Here is an 11,308-nt window from a genome sequence, read left to right as displayed (position 1 = left end):
ACACAGTAGGTGTTGGGCTGTCCCAGTCCCATAACCCCTCCCAGGTTTCAAGGGGACTGTCTCCCCAACTCTCCCAGCCCTTGCCCACTCTCCTATTGCTGCCCACGATCTGTGGTTCCCATATGGGCATCCCGCCCTGGCTCCAACCTCACATATCCGGTATCCCCCAGTCTCCTTGGTATCTGGGTCCAGACTCTCCTCTTCCTACAAGAATATCAGATATTGGATTTGGTCCCAGTTGATGCTGTGTTCCATCATGTGAGCTCTTAGCTTCATCACTGTGCAAAGACTCTTTTCCCACACAAGTTCGCACGACTTTTGGCTGGCTAAGAATTTTCAGGCGACACTTTTCTAATGAGTACACTTTCCTTCCTTCCGATCTCCCACCAGTGAGCATTCCTCGCACCCTTGTCCTAGTTCCTTTATGGCAGTTTCCCTCCTTATGGCTGAGAGGACCTAGTGACCCCTGAATTCACACGTTCTCCTTAATCACCAACACACTGCAGAATTCTCCAGGGGGCCATATATGCTCCTGGAAGTTGGTGTTGGAAATAGTTCTCCATCCATTAATCACTCCCTCACTCACTAATGTCCTTGTGTCCTTGAGAAAGGCTCTCCCTTTCCTGGTTTTCCTGAATAGAAATCCTCTTGCCTCTTGGGTGAATAGGGTTATGGGTTGTGCAGAGGGTGTTGGTCCACTGAGCATCTTAGAGACTGTCCTTTATGGAGCCTAATGATCCTCACTGGGGAATGAGGCCAGGGTCCTAACTGTGGTTAGTTAGAGAGGGAAAGAAGGACGAGGGAAACTCAGATGTCCCTTCATGGCCCCTGGAGTTAGAGGACTTACCCCTTTGCACCTGGGATCAGGAGACCTCATTTCCTCGAGGACACGCACACTCAGACGTTAATCTTGAGTGTGGGTTCCTTTCTGGGGTCCAGGGCTGTTGTTAGCCACCAGGAATGACAGTGCTCTCCATGCTGAGTGGAGCCATTTTTGCCAGGAAAGAGAGCCCATGGTCACGCCTTGTGCAAAGCATCCCACGCCAGGGGCTCCCATGCCTACATTCCTGTCCTGAAAGGAAGCCACTCAGAGGCAAGGTGGGTCCAACCACCTCCCATGTGTTCACTCATCACTGTGTTCCAGCAGTCACCCCAGTGAACAGTCCTGATGGGATTGGATGTGGCTCAGAATGTCACCCTCATGAGCTCTACCCTGCCACAGCTGCAGTTGTGCAGTGGGAGAAACTCAAAACCTCAAAACACATGCACATGAAAGAAAAGAGCAAGAGCCAGAGCCCAAACAGGCCAGGTGTGGCAAAGACAGCTGGAGTGCCTAGGTTGGGACTCAGAATTATGTCAGTGGGGTGGCATTGCTGCTGGCACCAGCATGATAACCGAGAGCCAGCCCTGCTCATTTTGGGGAGCAGTGTGTTGGGGAAGGCAGCAGAAATTGAGAGGCAGGATTGAGTTTGGCCCTAGGAGGAGGTTGGGTAAGAGGCCAGTGTGGGTTGGAGAGCCTGGGCAGATAGACAGAGGCCAGGGCACACCCCAAAGCCTGGAGACTGCACTTGATGTCCAGGGTTGTGAAACACCACTTCCCCTCTTACTCACAACTGAGAGCAAGGGGCATTGATGAGTTCAGTTTGTGTGCGGCTGCATCCAAGGTGGCTCGGCTAGGAACCTCTGTTTCCTTGACTCAGGAGGCTGGGAGTCCAGGCTCCACTGAGGCTCGGCTGGGAGGATCGGAGTCTGAGTTTATGCCTGTGTTCCCTGTAGGATCCATGTTGGCTGAGCCTCAGTGTTTTTGTAATGAGAGGATGGGTGACCGTCATGTCTTTATCACAGGACACACTTGCTAAATGGATTTGTTTGCTCTGAGGAGGAAAGAGAGAGGGGGGAGTGGTGCTGGAGACAGGGATGCAGACAGGGGTCATGGACTTGGCATAACTCAGTCTTGGAGGTGATATCCCATCACCTGTACCCACTTCAATTCCCATGAATCCAGAGGCTGAGCCCCCTTGAGGTGAGGGGTGAACCGGTTCTGGGCAGCAGGATGCTGTGGTACCTCGGAGTCTCTGTGAGACCCCAACACTAGACACACTTGGCCCTTTTGAAATCTTAGGAGAAGCCTTGGGAAGTTGTATGGCAGAGGGGAGCAGCCTCTGCATCTCAGTCCCCTCCAACTTGCCATGGTGTAGAGAGGGAACTGCAGCCACGATGGGACGGACATTGGCCATGTCCCTGTGTGGGACACAGGCCTGATGGAGTTAGGGTGCATTCTTTGTCTCTCCCTTTCTTGTGATTATCCCATCTCTACATTTGTGCTTTAGCCACCTGTGAGTCCCATCTCTGGTTTCAGAGAGAACAGAGGGTGTTATGGGCCAATAGACACAATAAACCCTAGAGATTAGATGCTACCCTACTTTCCAGAAAAGACTGGGCACACCATGAGTTGCACAATGATGGGACCAGGGTCCAAAAGCTGCTGAGAGGGAAGGACTGGTTGTGAATGCATTTTTGAAGGCTCCAAGCTGGAACTCTAGTGGCACCAAGCAGGGCAGATGCCGGTGGGGATGTTTGGGTAGTTGTTGGTGAACACCTGCGCACCTGAGATGGGTAGGCATGGAGGAGAAATCGGCAGCCCATAGGGCTGTTGAAAGTGGTCTTATGTGAAAAGAGGCTCAGGTATGGGCACAGGAAATGACATCATTGCCTTGACAATGGATCAAACAGAACATGGAAACCTGGTATCCAGGCACCCACTTCACTGACCAAGCCATCCGAGCTCACTTGGTTGGAGCCACTGGAGGGAGAAGGATGTTCTCCTGTGGTTGCAGACAATGCCGAGCCTCAGGCTCCCAGGAATCTCAGGGGGGCCAACTAGCCCTTTTGTGGATACACTGGGTGAGGCTTCATCTTAGACGCCAGAGCCTCTGGCGATTGTCGCAGAGGAGCTCAAGAGTAACAGTGGGTAGCACAGGGCAGGTGAGCCCAGCAGGCCCTCTAGTCTGATCCCTGATGAATGGCCCAGGACTCCTATTCTGACTCTGTGTGTGTGTGTGTGTGTGTGTGTGTGTGTGTGTGTGTGTGTGTGTTTGTACTGATGGGAACTGTCCCATTGTGCTTTGACTCTAGTGTATTGGCACAAGTCATTTTTCTGTTTGTCACCAATTCCATTTTGAACCCACCATTCTTGGTCCCAACCCAGGGTGAAAATGATCAGAACACGGAGGAGCCCTTCAGGGTTCAGAGCCTTGAACCTTACAGGCAGGACCAGCTTAGGAATGAGCTCCTGCCTGTCATTTGTGGGAGGAACCTACATTTCAGCAGCAACATGGGGTTAATCTCCTGGGATTTCATCCCCACCCAGCAGGTGCTGGATCTCTTGTTCCCAAAACAGCCACCTTCTTCAGTCTTTACTCCTGGTGCCACTCCACATCCTCCAAGGGGACAAGAACCTCAGGTTCTGGATGGATGTTGTAGAATGCCCACAGAGCCAACTGCCAGGCTGGGTGGGGTGCAGTTGCTGGGCTTTGCTGATGTTGTCATCCCCCACAGTTCTTGGAACCTTCTGTGGCAGTGGCATCCAGGACCCCAGCAGCTGTGAGTAGCAGCTCCTCACTGCTTCACTCCAGCGAGCAGGTGGAAGACAGCCGCGTTGTTCACGTCCTCCTAGAGGGACAGAGCCTGAGGGAGACAAAGCGCATCCCGGTAAGCCCGACAGCAGGGCTGCCTCCTGGGTGTCCACACAGTGGAAGGCAGGAGACACAGCCAACCCCAGGGCTATGGTGGGAAATAAAGAAGAGAGAGGTCCGTCTTAAGGGCTTGACCTGAGGAGGGAGAGCATCAGCATGCCCAGCTTCAGTGGTGAGTGGGCCTGTGTATTGTGGGTTTTGCAGGCCAGAAGTGCAGACGGAAGTGCTGTGGACAGATGAAGGCAGAGATATGTCCAGGGTGCAGGCTGCAGTGCCTAGAACTTGGTATTCTCAATGAGTGAAGTTGGAGCAGAGGAGGTGGCAGTGACTTGTCACATGTGTAGGAGGGGATGTGTTCCTGGTGGCAGGGAAGAGAACCTCCTTAGCATGACTAGGTGTAGGAATTTGGGGTCGGGATCACCTGGGGGGTCATGCCAAAGCTTCGGAATGTTAGGCTTTGCATGTATGTAAATACGGAGCTAAAGGGGTTCTTGGCAGAATTTCTATGGATGTGCAGTAGACATGCTAATGCTGCAGGTGTCCAGCTGCAGAGGAGACATGTTCAGTGACTGCCAGTGCTGAGTCAAGTACATCATGACAACCAGACCCGCACCGAGCTTCCAGAGGCCAGGGCCTCTCAAAGCTATCATGAAGCACTCAAGTGCACACTCTTGTATCTGAGTCTGTTTTGTGTCGTGGCAGTCAGGACCCAAATTTTCAGTGCATCTGCCTCTTCCACCCACAAAGGCAGCCTGCATCCCAGATCACACTTGGTGCGCAGATCCCTGGCCCATTGCTCTCATCTCAGTGAGATGAGAGTGTGTCTGTGCATAGGCAGTTTGGTCCTTTGACATGAGTGGAATGTGGCTCCCCAGGGGGAGGGGAGATGGCAGGTACAGGCAGATATTTGTACCAGGATTGTTCTAGTAGCACATTGCAAGAACCCAGGTGGTATATGGAGGACACACTCAGGTAGCAGGATAACAAGATTGTGCCCTTGTATATGTAGCTGAGATTTCTCCTGAATGTTTGACCACAGTCTTCTGGGTAGCTCTTCTAAAAGCCATTCTCTGATGACATTTGTCCCACCCTGATCCAGGTGACCTTTCAGGAGACGGTGACAAGCCTCATCCGCAGGGCCTTGGACCAAAATTTGTTGCAGCATGAGGATGTGGACAACTTTGAGCTGCTGTATATGATGTCTGAGGATGAGAGTAAGTAGGACAATCAGACAGTGGGGAGACATGATCCACAGTGGGCTCAGGATAACTGACAGCCAAGAGAAAGTGGGCCTTGGCCCCAAAATACCAAAGTGTGATGGGCCTGGCGGAGACTCTCAGGGGTTGTGGGTGTTTTGTGGTATAATCCTTGAGTGCCACCTAACAATTATCTCCACTTCGCTCTGCAGAAATCAAGGTCTCTGACCACTCACTCGTGTGTCTGTCCATGAATCTGGGAATACAATATTTCATGGTGAGGAAACGCCCCCAGGTCAAGGGAAAGGAGGTAAACACCTACCTTATTCAAGCTGTGCATGTGCTGCCATTCCACTCCGCCCTGAGGAAATAAGAAGCCTCAGCACCTGGACATATTTGCTGGAAGCCCATAGAGCCAACTGACAGTCTCGGGTGGCTTTCTGTTTCTGGGTTTGCTGATGTTCCATCCCCCACAGTTCTCAGAATCAACCTGCAAGTCCTCCAGGCCGCTTTCCCACAAGCAGGTGGGAGACACCTGCTTAATTCGTGTCCACTTAGAAACACAAAGTCCAGAGATGGCCAAGAGTGTTCTGGTAAGCCTGGGAGCAGGGGTGTCCCGTGGTGCTTACACCTGGGTGGGGAGCAGACACTGGTCCAATACCATGGACTACTCATGCCCTCTTGAATTTGGAGCTTCTGGATGATCAGGAGGATAGATGGGAATCAAGAAGGGAGAGGTCAGTGTGAAGGGCTGGAGCTGAGATGAGCGAGTGCAGCAGCTTGTCCACTGCCATGTCTGAGGGAGTCTGTGTGTCAGGTGGCAGCATGCAGTCCAGAAGGGCAGGGACAGGTATGGGTGACAGATGAGAATAGGACAGGAACTAGGTTGCAGGTTCCCTTGTATGGGATGCTGACGTCTATGGAGGAGGACAGCAGTGTGAGGTTCTCCATGTTCCTTGAACAAGGAGCTGAGAGAATCTCTCTGCAGAGTCGATATGGATGTGGAGCAAGCACACTAAATGTCCAGGTAACCCAATGACCACCCTTGCCGGATGAGGTGGCCTCCTACATCCCAGCCAGCACTGAGCCTCTGGAGGCCAGGAGCTCTCGTGGCTATCTTTCAGCTCTCCTGTGTGTGGTCATGTTCCTGGGTCTGTTTTTGGCCCTGGCAATCCAGACCAAAGCCTCTAGGTTTTGTGCCTAGGCCATTCCCAATGCCGCCTGCATCCTCGGGCAGACCTGGGATCTTGGAGGCTATTGTCCCATTCCTCCCAACTTGTGGGATGAGATTGCATCTGTATGCAGGTAGTGGGGTCCTTTCACTCCGAGAGGAGTGCAGCTCCACAAAGAGCAATGGCAGGCCCAGGAAGTCCTATGTACAAGGATTGGGCTAGTAGCCTGTGGGAAGAGCCCACACGATGAGCAGGAGTTCAGCCTCGGGTAGTAGGGTCATGGATGTTGCCCTTGTATTTAGAGTGGAGGTGCCTCCAGAATGCCCCTGCCCACTGTCCTTGAGTAGTCACTTCAAGGCCCATTTCCTGAAGGCCTGTCTCCCATGCTGCTCCAGGTGACCTGCCACGATAGGGCTCCTGTCGTCATCCGCAGCGCCCTCGACCTACACTTCCTTACTGAGGAGAATCCAGAGGATTATGAGCTGGGCCAAATCATCTCTCGCCGTCAGAGTAAGTGAGACAATCAGATAGCAGAGAGCAAGGGTCAGGATGTGGACTCAGGTCAACTCTTAGCAACAAAGAGTAGTCTCTGACCCCCAAGAACACTCCAACAGGTGTGTTGGGTTCGTGCACAAAGCCAACTGCACTTCTGCTGGTGGAAGGTCTTGAGGTCCAATGGTATACCCCGGTGGATATTGCGGCTCCCCACCAGGTGCCCTCCCCTGGACATGAACAGGCATCCAAAGCTGACATCTTTGAGGAGTGAGGAGGAAAGCCTCTCTCCAGGAGCAGTATGTTTTCATGGTCTGGGATAGGAGTGGTTTCAAAGGAACATGGGAATGCATGGGCTAAAGAGGGAACTGGCATTTTGTGGACTGAAGCAGTACTATTGAAAGCCTTCTGTGTGACCAAAAAACCACTGCCTGGGCAGAGCATTGCCAGGATTCTAGCAAGCAGTAACAGGATGAAATTGGGAAGAAAACACAGCCTGGGAGACAGCCTGAATCATCTGTTTTTGCATAAATTCCATGGTCTTACGCACCTGAGTCCACTAGGCAAGGAGTGATCACAATAGCCAGGTTGTGATCCCTAACTAAAGTCAGATGAGGGCTTCCTGAGCACGTAGCCACAGAGCTCATCTGATAATAATGCCAGCGCTTTTTCGTTGGTTGGTTGGTTGGTTTTTGTGAGCCAAAAACCACAGCAGCCATTATCCCAGCCTATGTACCCTGAAGACCACCATCCCTATGAGTTCTAGGATCACTTGTCTCCTATCTTAACCTACTGTTAGGTTAGTAGAGTCTATGGAAGAGGAAGTCTGTCTGGGGCCTTGGTAGCCTAAGAAATTCATAGCAGAGATCTCCACATCCAACCCAGAAGGGATGGAGAACAGGCTCTAGGTTAGAGGAGGGCGACAGGAAACACATGTTCAGAGGAAGGAGAAGCGGCTGTTGTATTCCCCCACTCGGGGTCATGGCACCACTGGGCCATACACCATGTTGGAGGGAAGCAGTCCCTTTGCTGGTCTTTGGAACCATTGTTCTCAGTAGGGCAGTATTTGGAATGTGGCCTCCATTCTCAGAAGCCTGGTTCACATGGAGGCGGGCTCCACCAATGCAGAAGCATGGCTCTAACGTGGTATCCGCGCTGGTCAGCCTGTCCTCACTGTGGCCATACTTGAGGAAAATAACTCAGAGGAGGAATCCTAGGCCTTTTTTCTCTGGGTTTCATAGCTTTCTCTTTGGTTGTGCACTGAGGCTGTCCATAAAGCTCTAGTGTGTGGCAGTGGAGAGCTCCTCAGCCCTTGCCACAAAGGCATAGACTGGGAGAGAGAGAACGAGGCTGGCAGAGAGGGAGAGAGAGAAAGATGGAGAGGGAGGACCTCTCCTTGGAGAATGAGGATTCAGTGGAGCCAACAGGAAGAAGGTACTGTTGCCCAGGGCACAACCCTGTTTAGGTCTTACTCCAACCATGCTCAACCTTTCTTCCAGTCCCTCCCACCCCCCAGTAGTGTATTCATCTTGAATGAGAATTTCATGTTGACATCAGAGCACTCACCATCCAATGCTTCCCTCCAAACCCACCTATGAAGATGGCTCATGTGGGGACTGAATCTTCGGCACAGGAGCCTTTTGTGGGAGATTTCAGATGCAAACCCTAGTGGTGTGCTTTGGCAGATGCAAGAGGACCTGAGATATTCTGGAGTCCAAAGCCTTCGGTAGGAACAGACATTAGGTCTGTTGAAGTGCTCTGCCTAGTTCTTCCTCAGGGAGGACTGTGGAGGCTGTCTTTGTTGGTATTGGTGCTGAATTGGAGAGCTCTCAGGTGTGTGGCTCTGGCCTTTTCTGGCACAGGCTCTCAGATGTTGGCGTGTCCTAGGGAGCACCTCCTGAGTGCCACCTTCTTTTTGTACACCCCTCTCTCCCCAGAGCTGAGGATTCCAGCAGAGGCCAACGTATTTTATGCCAAGAATCCTCACAAAAAATCCAACTTTGTGCTGAGGAAAAGGAGCCTCTCCCAAAAGAATGATGGGTGGATCGAGCCTCAACCTCCCTCTCGTCCTGCAAAGAAGGCTCCTGCCCTCCTGAGGATGCTTGCAAAACCATTCTGTTGCTGTGTGCCTGGGCGGGGCTGAGGCAGCCCAGGAATATTTACATTGATTACTATTTTCTTCAAAGTTTGAATCTATAGTTTGCCATTGTCCTTGACCTTGTTTAGTAACACAGTTGTTACTCTATCCTGTATTTGTTTTTTCCATTAATATATTATTATTATTTTAAAATATATATGTTTTTGTTACCTGATCTACTGTGATGATTTGAGTATACTAAATGTAGCAGTGATTCCTAAAGGACACATCCAAACCAACAGGAAGGAATGTTTCATTCTATCAGCAAGAACTTTGGTTTTTAGGAGTTTGGCAGATGGCATTATCTGAGTCAGTTTTCCAATGGGGGCAATGAAGTATCAGCTATGATGGTACAAAAACAAACAAAGACACACAAACACACACAAGAGCACACACACTCACTGAGAGATAGATAGACAGATGGAGTTGGTCTCTGCTGAAATACTTTGGAGACATGGTTCTGATTTCTCCCCTTTTGGAGTATTTTCAATTGCACAAGGTGTCTTGCAAATGAACCCATGTCTGAGGAAGACATGCATGTGTACTTCACATGCCACTTTTCACATAGCAGGAAGGTCATGTAATATTTTTCATGCAGCTGTCTTTTGACTGTGAACCATCCCATGAGGTCAGCTGTGGAATTTTCAACTTGTAGCATCACAATGGGGATCCACTCTTTGGATTTGGGGATATTTCCGATTTTCTTGATTCAGATTGGAATGATATATATATTAGTTTTTGATGAAAATTCTGCATTTGATGGTAATGAATGTCGTGCATCTAGGAATCTGTAGAGTGCAGACAATGAATGGATGCCTACTGTTGTCTGGACTGGTCTGAAAAGTCCTGTAGCATCTGAGCATGTGTGAGGGCTGTACAGGTCTTGCCAAAAGTCCAGGTCAGATGATCCTGCACAAAGCTGAACTCCTAGTGGTCTCCACAACAGTGTAAGGGCTAAGGAGAAACTCACTTTCACACAGAAGTTGGGAAGCTACCTTATGAAGGTGATCATAGATACGGGATTATTAATATATCCAGGTTGGCATCTATTATTTTTTTAGCTTTTGACTTTCGCAGCTGTGGGCATCTTGACAACCATCAACTCCCTGTAAGCACAGACAACTCTATAAGAACCTGAGGATAAATTTCCCTGTGCATGTCCCCTTGTGAAACTGCTTAAGCACCGCCTGGTTTACACACAGGTGGAATTTCTAGGTCAAAGTGTGCATGTTTACTTCTTTGACTAAGCACTGCCAGGTGGCTCTTCTGCATAGCTCTACCTGTGGCCAGGATTGTATTATCTAGCTTTCTAACTTTTGCAGGTTGAGTAGATACATAGTGGGAGCACACTGTTTTTGTTGGTATTTTTCTTGGTATCTATTCTGATGCTTTTCACTGGGGGATTTTTTCCTGTGAAAATGGGCTTCCTCTACTTGACCTTATTTTCTTCTTTTTAAAATTTTTTCAATGTGACTTTTTAATTTTAGTTTTATTAAAGACATTGCCCCTTGCTTGCATAGTCTATATCTAAAGCACTAGTCCTTGCTCCAAGGCCCAGCTTGCTCTCAGCTGCCCCAGGAGGGGAACAGTCTTTGGCGGTAGACAAGAGACGCCCCTGCAAGGGGCACAAGTGCTTTGGCCCTCTGGTGTCTTGCCAGCAGTGCTTCCCATGCTCACAGAGGGTTTCAGACACTGAGTCAATGGTCCAGGTGGTCTTTTGTTCAGTCTGATCTCAAATTGAGCTCCTCTGAGAGGTCATATTGAAGTCCTTGTGTGTACCTGATCCATCATTTTAAACAATATTCCAAGTTCACTTTTTGTGTGTACGTGGGTTCTGGGGATTGAACCCAGGGCCTTGAGCCTGTGAGGCAAGTGACCTACCTGAGCTACACCCTCAGAGACCCCTGTAAAAGTATTTCCCCTTTGCCTCGGGGTCTAAGTTGCCAAGGCTGACCTCAAACGTTCCTCTTGCCTCAGCCTCCCTGGTGGCTGGCATGACAGGCATGCACCTGGGACTGTCACACTCGAGCCTGTGATGGGAACTCATGTGCATCTGTCCAGGGCTGAGCATGGTTAGGCAGAGCTGTGCTCCAGGCTCCCTGCAGGGCTGTGGAGGCTTCTGCTGCCCAGCAGCCCTGGTGCCATGGCCAGGGCTCCTCCCAGCCGAGGGCAGGCAGCTGCCCATTGCTGTAGGCTGACCTTATTTTCTTCTTATGGCACTCGTCCGTTCTCTGGAGTATGTTGTATGGTTTGTCCATTAGGAGTCTAACAGGTCCTCTAGAACCTTCAAACAATTAGTAAAATTCCTGAACAGTAAGTGAGCGCGCGCAGAAATTGGGCTAATATTTTGGGAAGAACAATGTTGGATGATATATTCATGGCTTGAATATATCATCCAACATGAAGTTATATTTTATTACTTACAAAACAATAAAATAATGAAGCAATACCATGGGCTGAGCTAAAATAGATCCTTAGGATCTTAGGCATTCTGTAATAAATCTGTGTCACTTGAAGTATAGAGTTGATCGACTCTGAGTAATGAAACAGAAGTAAAGGTATCAAAGCCAATGATCATCTGTTTCCAATTTTCTGTGATTTGTTTCAAGTGGTAAA

This window comes from Urocitellus parryii, chromosome Y, assembly GCF_045843805.1.
Source record: "Urocitellus parryii isolate mUroPar1 chromosome Y, mUroPar1.hap1, whole genome shotgun sequence".
Lineage (NCBI taxonomy): Eukaryota > Metazoa > Chordata > Mammalia > Rodentia > Sciuridae > Urocitellus > Urocitellus parryii.
This window is presented reverse-complemented; position numbering follows the sequence as displayed.